We start from the raw sequence: 10,876 nt of genomic DNA, 5'->3' as shown, positions 1-10,876 counted from the left end.
CTGTGTCAATGTAACACTGTTCATCACTGTGAACGGTAACACAATTTTCTTCTTTTGTGTGACGGTCAACCATTCTTTGTCCACCATCGCAGCAAACTGAAATGGTGGGCTCACAATGGAAGCAATGAACTCACAGTGACATCTGGCATAATTTCTATGAAGTGCACAAAGTTGAGCACACAGTTTGAAAGGTATTGCCCCAATAGTATAGTTGTAGGATAAAAATTCAATCAGGTGACCTATCATGCACCACTATGTAGTACCATGTTTAGAGATTTAGAAAGTTCTAATTTGGTATCAGATAACCAGTGTTCACTAATAGCAAGCACTTCAGGCACACTTTCATTTACAAACACATGTAATTGTTGATATTTATTTCTCAGGCCCTGTACATTCTGGTGGATTATTTTATTTAAAGTCGTAAATACCGTGTTGCAGATTTCTCTGCTTTTCCAAATTAAATAAGGTCCTATCTCTGTTTCTCTTGTGGGCTTCCTTCTCTTTCTGGTTTCCACTAAAAAATCATTTACATGGGATGGAGGTACTGGCTTCTGTCTGCTGTCTGAAGTTTTTTAGTTTAGAGTGCTGGTTTTGCTCATGTTGGAGTTGAATCTGCTGCTGTTGTGGATTGTTCTCCTGCTGCTAAAGATGGTTTTGTTGCTCTTGCTGTTGATTTTACTCCTGGTGTTAGGGCTAGCTCTGCAGTTGTTGGAGCTGTTACTGCATTTGCTGTTGTTACTTTAACTGTTCTTGATGGTTTTACTGCTTTTGGTGGAGATACTGCTGCAGGAGTTTGTCCAGCTACAATTGATGCTGCCGCTGGTATCGGAGGTGGCTCTGCTGTTGATGAAGCTGCTGCTGCTTTTGTTGTTGTTGTTGTTGTTGCTGTAGTTGTTTCTGATGGTTTTAGTATTTTTCGTGGAAATAATTCTGCCGGTGTTTGCTTTAAAACTAATGGAGGTATGGTGCTCATCACAGTTTGCCCTTCCTCACATAGGGTTTCGGGGACAGCTTCTTTTGTGTCTTTAATGGAAGGAGTATTTGATGAGTGTTTATGCTAGGAAGAATGGGCTGTTGAAGCTGATGGTAATGACATGCTGTCATAATGTTTGTTGAGTCCCTCCAACATTTCACTGATTTTCCCACTCAAAAATTTCTTGCCCTTCTTGTTCAGAGGTATCCCATGTTTCATGAAGCACTCCCTCTAAGAAAATGTATACAGTTTGTATTTGGATATATTTTGCGTATTTCCTGGAACTGTGAGCTGGTTTACACATGAAGTGGGATGAGATTATGTCTATATGGAATGCTAGTGACAATCAAATTCTGCTTCTTAGTATTGTCCTGAAATTTGCTTAAGTTGTGCACAGCATACAATATAACTCATTCCTGTACATGCCACTGGCACCTCCAATTAAGAAGATATAATGATTTGTGCTTTTTTTGTTGTCTTTTAGGAAGTCCTTTATAATTTCCGGCACTGGAGCACCTGGAGGCTTTTAAGTCACAATGATTATTGAGAATTTCCACTAGACCGCATCCATGGCTATCAGAGTAAATATTTAAGCCTACCTCATTATCCATGCTGTTGGCAGTATACGAAGTTATTGGTGAAATACTGATGTTTCAGCAGGTTCAGTAAGAAGCTAAATCATGTTCTCTAATATTTTAATGTACTTTCTAGCTGCTTTTAGGTCTTTGTATACTTCATTTTTCACATTTAATTCGAGTTCAGCATTACATATATCTGTGGCAGCTTCTCAACCAGTATACAGATGATTAAAGTCACACAAAAATACATTATTGCAATTTACTTTTGCAAATCAGCATGAATGAGACCATATATGTTTTGCTGGACACATTCTAACACCAGTTTTCACTTTTTCACCACATGAGCAACACTTCACTGATGATAAAAACTCTAAGTTTATGGAGCAATTTTTAACAGCTTGTATACATGCCACCATTTTGCTTCCTACTAGATCCATTTGTCATGGAACCTTAAACCTATTTTGGCGTTCACCTCATAACTAACATGTGTATCTCCCCCCCCCCCCCCCCCCAACCCTCTCCCTAACACCCTCCTGTGTTTCTTCCACTACGTCAGATCCTGGGCTAGGGCTGTCAACTTTTTTTTGTTGAAATAAGGGACACTAGGACCTGACAAAATTAATATGCCAAACACAATTTATTTAAATCTTAAAACAGTTTTATTGCACTGACTTACCAAAAAACTTCTTCATAACAATTGTAACCTGAAGGTCTACAGAATTTTTTTACCAAGACTACATTTGTTTACACTTTTGACAGCAGTCTGAAGTTTGCGATCATTCTTTGCAAATTGGACAAATTCATCACATGTGTAACAAAAATCAACGCTTATTTGTTGTACAGCTTTCATTAAATCTATATTGCAACAGTTCCTATCATCAGACCTTTTGCCATTCATCAGAGAAAAAAAGCCAAGAATCGTATTTATCTCCTTGGCTATAATTCCTTTGGCCTCAGGCTCAGTCATCATGGATACCCACTTTTCAACTGTGGTACCACTGGTGGCAATTTTTGTATTTATTATATTTTTCAAAGACCAAAATTTCCTTGTACAGGTTATCCTCATTTATGTCTACCCGAATATGAGTAAGCAGGTTCTAAAATCATTAAAATTAACTGAATTCTTTAGGGACAGTGGGAGCAATGACTGAAATATAACATTGTCAGAAATGTTTACATTTTTTACAATGTAAGTATGAAAGGTATCATAAAATTCAACAAAATTATTTTGAATTCTCTTCTGATTGACAGGATCTAATCTATTTAAAATCGTGTGTGTATTGCTTCCAAAAATCAAGTCATCTTTTCTTTGCAAAATTTTCTTTGACAAAGCTTCAATGATGCAACAGGACTCCTTAGTTAAATCTGAAATCTCCATATATTTTGAGGTTTCCAAAATAATGTTTCCAAAGTAAGAAAAAAAACTGAAGATATGTTCCAGAATTAACATTTTGCTTGGATCCTCATCACTAAAATACAATTTTGAAGCATTAGATGTTTCATTTGTGCTTTGAAAATAACTTATTATTGGCTCCCAGTTCCTTATTAGCCTTTCAACAGCTGATGTGGGGGACACCCACCTGGTAGGCACATGCCCTAAAATTGCACACCAATCAGTACCAACAAAATTTAAAAAAGATCTTAATTCTTTCATGGATGTTGCCGACAGCCAACAGCATTGCCACAGTGGTAACACCAGTTCCAGTCAGATCACTGAAGTTAAGCGCTGTTGGGCTGGGCTTGCACGTGGATGGTTGACCATTCAGTCTGCTGGGCACTGTTGGCAAACAGGGCTCACTCAGCCCTTGTGAGGCAAACTGAGGAGCTACTAGATTGAGAAGTAGGGGCTCCGGTCTCATATAAACTGACATACGGCCAGGAGAACGGTGTGCTGACCACATGCCCCTCCATATCTGCATCCAGTGATGCCTGCGGGCTGAGGATGACACGGCGGCCAGTCAGCACCATTGGGCCTTCATGGTCTGTTCAGATGGAGTTCAGTATTAGTTTATTATGCTGACACTGAAAAGTGTCCATAAATCTTAGTAACTGTCATTTCTGTGTCTACATCTAAGACATCAGAAGCAAATTTAGTACCATTATGGATTATGTGATTTGTGCAGTTTGCTTGAAATATTTTGTTATTTTTCTCACTCAATAATTTCAATAATTTAATCATAATTGACACTAGCATTATCAGCACTATAAGGCAAAATGTTATTTGCATTTAATGAATGAGATTCAAGACTGTTTCCTGTCAAAGCATGAATACCACTAGCACCCTTATCTGCTTGTTCCCCAAATCTAATAGTTCATTTCTGATGCCAACACAAGGTTCAGAGTACCTGACTACTACAGGAAAAATTTTCCTCTTTTTGTAATTCAACTCATCTGAAGCCACAGAAAACAAGATGCTACACTTCTCTGGATCATTAGGCGCATCTAGGAAATAACTTACACTTCTAGGTGCTAATACATTTATTTTAAATAGATTCTGCTTTCATCCCACCAGAATGTATTTTTTTGGCCACATCTGAATCCATAAATACATTCTTTGCAAGTTTATTTGCACAGTCCATGCTAATATAACTTAGATTGTGCCTCACTGTATGATATAGAAACTATAACTCACCCACTGCAACTTTGTTGGATTCATCACTAGTGGGACCATCACTTAGGCACTGAAAATAGCTGAGTATCTTAGATGTCTTACTTCCCCTAACTCTGCTTTTGTGTCCGTCAGTGTTGGCTTCAGTGTTGGCATGCTGCTGACAATCTGTACTACCAGTATGTGCTATGCCAAATTCACGCTTGCAAAGGGTGCAATACGCTTTAGAATTGTTTTCTTTTACAGGATTAACTTATAAATAAGTTTCTTTCCGTATCATCTGATACATATAGATGTAATTTCCTCTCTTTTTCTGCAGAGTTTCGGTTTCTTCCATTTTGTATAACTCGGACTGAGCAGAATGACTAAGAAACAAAATAATTGCAACATGCCTCGCAACACTGTGTTATGTTGTGTGTTCCCTATATATTAATGTAGTAACTGTATCGATAATACTATGCTGTATCAATTAATTGATATTGCACTATTTGTCCAGCTATGAGATTTCGAATATATGTGGCAGGTTTAAATTTTAATGTGTCATTTTCCAAAATATGGGAGACAGGAGATGCTCAAATATTCAGAAGAACACAGAAGTTACTGTATGATACTGGAGAGTTGGCAACCCTATCCTGGACATTCTCTTGCAATGGGTTATCGATCAAGAAATTGATTAACCTGGAACAGTTATAACAGGTGCGGATTCAGGGTTCTGTTCTGGCTGAGGTCACAATTTATTTCTGTGTTTCTCCTGCTGCCAAATATAATTTGTTTTCATCCCAACTTTGATATGCCACAAATGCTTTACATTTTACCAAGGATACCAGCAATAATATGTATAAAATGTTTTAATTTAATAATAAAGAATATTTATTTGTGTCAGTTCTTAGTACATTGCTGTAGCATAGCTGCCAAGAAATTACAGTTCAGAGAAGTTCTCCATTTGAAAATGGTTCATCCAAAACTTTTAATAATACATGTTTCATGTGACTAACAGCAAGAAAACCTCTCAATTTTCTACGACATCACACTTTGCATTATGTAAAATCAAAGTGTGCTCTCACCATTATCCCTTTTTCACTTATCACTACAATTGTGAAGGCAGGTCTGCAGACAATAAGTACACAAGGATGTGAGTGTGGGAAATGCTCTTTCTTTCCATATATGTGAGGGAAAATCATACTTTCTGTAATTTTTTTGTTATTTAAGGGTATTTTATTGTCATACTTTACTCTACTTCCTTTAGTTCGCGGTTCATTAAACATGTCATCTTTGTTGTTGGTCAGCCTGTGAATGGCCACCTTTTTGTGGATGGATGTTTTCAGCAGCTGTATGGGCCACAATCCAATCAAAGTAGGTAGTTCCCAGTCAAGCAGCTTAAAACTATCCTGTGTTAAATATTACTTGTAATTTTTTAGATTTTTTGTTTTAATTTTACTTTATATTCTGAAAGTTAGTTGAGAATTTTGAATATTTTAATATACTTTGCGTTTAATATACTTTGCGTTATGTAAAATCAAAGTGTGCTCTCACCATTATCCCTTTTTCACTTATCACTACAATTGTGAAGGCAGGTCTGCAGACAATAAGTACACAAGGATGTGAGTGTGGGAAATGCTCTTTCTTTCCATATATGTGTGAGAAAATCATACTTTCTGTAATTTTTTTGTTATTTAAGGGTATTTTATTGTCATACTTTACTCTACTTCCTTCAGTTCGCGGTTCATTAAACATGTCATCTTTGTTGTTGGTCAGCCTGTGAATGGCCACCTTTTTGTGGATGGAGGTTTTCAGCAGCTGTATGGGTCACAAGCCAATCAAAGTAGGTAGTTCCCAGTCAAGCAGCTTAAAACTATCCTATGTTAAATATTACTTGTAATTTTTTAGATTTTTTGTTTTAATTTTACTTTATATTCTGAAAGTTAGTTGAGAAATTTGAATATTTTAATATTTAAAAATATAAATACATTTAACAAAAAATGCTCACCCCTGCCCTGGATCAGGTGTGACCATGATTAGAATACAGAGTACATTTGAGATGTAATTTTGAATGAACACAATACATACCTTGTCTAGAGCCAGGTGCATCCCCTTCAGCGTGCAGTACTGTCACCTAGTGGCAGATTTTTGCAGGTAGATTCCTCCTCATGCTCAGCAGTTCTGTCTGCTGGAACTGAGCTGCAATCTGTTCCAGCTTCCTCTTTCTCAGCACTGCTTTGTGTTCCTTTTTCATCTTGCTCTTCACTTTCTTCCTTCTTGTGCAACTCAATTCGCTTCTCACATTCATCTTCCCCATGCCCCCTTCTCCTCCTCCTCCCCACTGCATTCCACTTCCTCTAGTATTTCACATTCACCATTCTCATAGTCCATGTCACTTTTGTCTTCCTCTTCACCTTCCCCCTCCTGCATACAAATTACTGCCTTCTGTTCTTCATCTTTCTTCTCCCTGTGCTCTTCTGTGACTTCTTGTTTCTCATTTACCAGCTCCTCTTCTTCTTCCTCATGTCCATCATTATTGTGCAGCCTCAGGATAAACGATTGACAGATTTTGCCTTCGTGACGCACCACTGTACGGAAGCGCAGGTGACTAAACTCATCACTTGCAGACCCTGAGATAAAATCAAAATACTCGTAATTCTTCTTGTACTTGAACGGCGGAACCTGCTCAGATCTCTTCAATGAGCTGTTGATGATGGCCCGCCGCATTATAGCCTCCCGCTCTAGAAGTAGCCTCTGGCTGCGTAATTGCATCCTCTTCTCATGACCCACGTTATGGTACAGGCACACTGACATCTGCAACAAGAAACTGACTCTCACTAAAGAGTGCCATAGACTCTATGTTCACCTAATAGCTTCCAATGGAAAGTTTGTATCTTTGTTATGGATACACAATAATTATCCAAGTTGTGAAATAATATAAGGATGAATAATGAGACAATCAAGGAAGTGAGGTCTGTAGGAAATAAAGGAGTGTGTCCAATAGTTGGAAGAAAGCACAAGTCACACCCATGTATAAGAAATGCAGCAGAAGTTATACATAAAACTACTGTCTGATATCATTGAAATCCCTCTGTCATAAAATCTTAGAACATATTATGATCTCAAATATAATGAGGTATCTTGGACAGAATGTCCTCCACTATGGCAACCAGCATGGAAGCTGAAAAAAAAAATTGGTCATGGGAAACCCAGCTTGTTCTTTTCTCAGGCGATACACTGTTAGTTACGGATCATGGCAGTAAGGAAGACTGAATATTTCTTGACTTCTACATTAAATGGTACGTTCCACTGTATCAGCTAGTAGGGTTTCTTCCCATTCCATTCATGTGTGGAGCGCAACGAGAATGATTATTTGAATGCTTTTGCACATGCAGTATTTATTCCAGCCTTATCCTCCTGATCTTATGTGAGCAATATGTAGGGGATTGTAATCTTTTCCTAGAATCATCATCTAAAGACAGTGCTTGAAACTTTGTTAATAGACTTTCTAGGGATAGTTTACATCTATCTTCAGAGTCCTCCAGTTTAGTTCCTTCAGTATCTCATCGACACTCTCCCATAGATCAAATAAACCTATGACTATTCGTGCTGCCCTTCTCTGTACACATTCAGTATCTCCTGTAAGTTCTATTTGGTCTGGGTCTCACACAGTATTCTACAACCGGTCACACAAGTGGTTAATAGGCAATCTCCTTTGTAGACTGATTGCGATTCCCCAGTATTCTACCAATATACTGAAGTTTATCATCATCTTTAGCCATGACTGAGCCTATGTGACCGTTCCATGACATATTCCTGGAAAGTGTTAGACCCACATATTTGAACAAGCTGGCCGATTCAAAAAGTGACTCATTGATATTATAGTCATTAGATACTACATTTTTTTCATTTTGTGAAGTGCACGATTTTACATTTCTGAACATTTAAAGTAAGTTGCCAATCTTTACACCACTTTGAAATCTTATTGCGATCTGACTAAATATTTGTGCACCTTCTTTTAGGTAGTACTTCATTATAGATAACTGCAACATCTTCAAAATGTCTAAGGTTACTATTGATATTGTCTGCAAGATCATTTACTTTACAACACAAACAACAAGAGTCCCAAAACACTTCCGTGGGGCACATCTGAGTTTACTTCTATATCTGATGATGACACTACATTCAAAATAACATGCTGCATCCTCCCTACGAAAAAGTCCTCAATTCAGTCACAAATTTCACTTAATACCCCACATGACTTTACTTTTGACAGTAGGTGTAGGTGTGATACAGAGTCAAATGCTTTTTGGGAATCAAGAAATGAAGCATCTACCTGACTACTTCCAAAGCTTTCAGTGCGTCATGTGAGGAAAGTGCAAGCTTCCGAAAAGTATTTGGCTCAGTACCACATCTATGCTCATTATTTAAACTACAATTATATGTTGTGTCAAGCAAAAATTTGTGGTTGAACTGAGGATTTATTGGCAGGAGGGACACAGCATGTATCTCAGATAGAGAATCATCAACATTTGTAGAAGTAATTTCAGGTGTGCCCCCACTGAAGCGTGTTCAGACTCTTGCTGTTCATGCTATATGTCAATGAGCTTGCAGGTAACATAAATAATAACCTCAAACACTTTTCAGATGATCCAATTGTTTATTATTAATTACTGTCTGAAAAAGGTTGTAGGAATATTCAATCACATCCGATACAATTTCCATTCACAAAATGAAATATGTTGATATCCTCTGACTGCAATGTCAAGTGAATCACAATTGACATTGGTCAGCTCATACAAATTATTGGGTGTTTGGGTAAAAAAAGAACAAAAAGAAAAAAATCAACTTGTACAATGTCAGCTATGAACATCTTTACATCTCTTATAAATATAAGTTGCCCACATAATTCAGCACAACAGTCTCCCTGCACTTACAGAAAGGAACACATTTAAACAATAAACCATATAATTTAACACTGGATTCTGAAACTTATCTATGTGTAGTTTAAAGAGCAGGAAAAAATTATCTTTCATTTGGACAATATAATATTTGTACATTCAAATAAATTTCATCTGTAGATATCTATTATTCATAAAATGTGCAAAATTGTAAATACATTGTCAGAAGCTCATTTGTGATGTAAACCAAAAATGACTGCAGTGAGTTATCCACCAAAGACACTTCCGCATTAAAACTGCATCAATATATTCTGCATAGTGAAATACATTTCAAGTAAGTATGCCAGTCTGACATGAATCAAATTACATAATGACCAATGAGATATACACATGCATATTAACATTTGCTTAGAACATGAAACAATTTTGTTTGAAAATACCAACCACTTTGTACATCCTACACGCAGACAACACTGGTATTTAATACAGATGCAAAAGTCCAAGACTTCAGCAGTGTGTAAGATCTGACTTAATTCCAGCAAAATATCTGCTAAGGCTGCAATGAATGTGAATGAGATATTTCCAGCTTAAAAGGGCACTGTGTACTTGAACTACAATGTACAAGTGCATTAGTCATAGTGGGTTATTAGCTGTCAGTTGTATAAATTGTTCTGGCATTGGCAATTCTCTGTCTCACCTACAAAATTGAGTTCTTATGGCTTGACATGTCTCAAAACTGACCAACTTATTTATATAAAAAATGGCAGTCTTAACGGCCTTGCTCCCCCCCCCCCCCACCCTCTTTGTATAAGTTACTGCTGGTATTCATTGTCTTGGGAAGAAGTACCCGAGATTATGTAAGTTGAAGGAACAGTAAATGAGTGTCACTATCTCTGTGGTTGGATTTAGCATTTCTGGTGGGAACACAGCACCTGGTAGATAGAATTTCCAGCTGTAGACATCATCTGTCAGAATAGTCATTTTCTGTACGTTGTCTATTAAAATATCATACATTTAATAATAATGATTTACTATTTGAATATTTATTCCCCATAGTCACCATCCCATTGTTGTCCTATACCTCACTAGTGTATTGCTCAAAGGAATTTGCGATAGCAATTCAAGAATTCCTTTCACTTGTCCAAATGACTGATTTTCCTTTCAGCATGAATCCCTATCATCCAGTCTCCTACAATATCCACACTTGGGATGTGACAACCCATTATTATCCGTGCTACAGGAAACTGCATAAATATGTATGCTTTGATACAGAACATCAAGAGCACTAAGACAAAGTAAGTATGGGTGAATACCAAGGAGGGTTCAGGAAAAGACATTCAACTGCTGAACAAATCATCAGTTTTAAATGTATCTTCTCCAACCAAAACACAGAAATAAGAAATTTGAAGTGCCTACGGCATATGATTCAATTGACCAAACATTCTCAAAATCCTGAAACAAGGATGGGGACTTGTCCAAAAAACTGGTAAACTGGGAATTCTGTAAATCTCACACCTCTGTTTAATCAAATGAAATTGTGTGGTTCCAGGGACATTTCCAAATCTCAGATATCTATGATGTATAAATGCAGATTGAAGAGGCAGATGAAAATTTGTACCAAGGTTTGGATTCATACTGGTCACCTGCCCACTAGGCAGATGTGCCAACTACTACTCCATGTTGGCACAGTGGCTTTGCACAACTGCCAGGGTGTTGTAGTTAGTGCATCTGCCTAGTGAGCAGGAAACCTGAGATTGAGTCGTGGTCTTGGTACAAACTTTCCTTTGTTATTTCAGTCTGCAAAACACTAAAGAAAACTGACAGTTCCAGGAATATT

The sequence above is a fragment of the Schistocerca serialis genome, chromosome 5 (assembly GCF_023864345.2).
Source record: "Schistocerca serialis cubense isolate TAMUIC-IGC-003099 chromosome 5, iqSchSeri2.2, whole genome shotgun sequence".
Lineage (NCBI taxonomy): Eukaryota > Metazoa > Arthropoda > Insecta > Orthoptera > Acrididae > Schistocerca > Schistocerca serialis.
The sequence above is the reverse complement of the archived record's forward strand: the minus strand, read 5'-3'. Positions refer to the sequence as shown.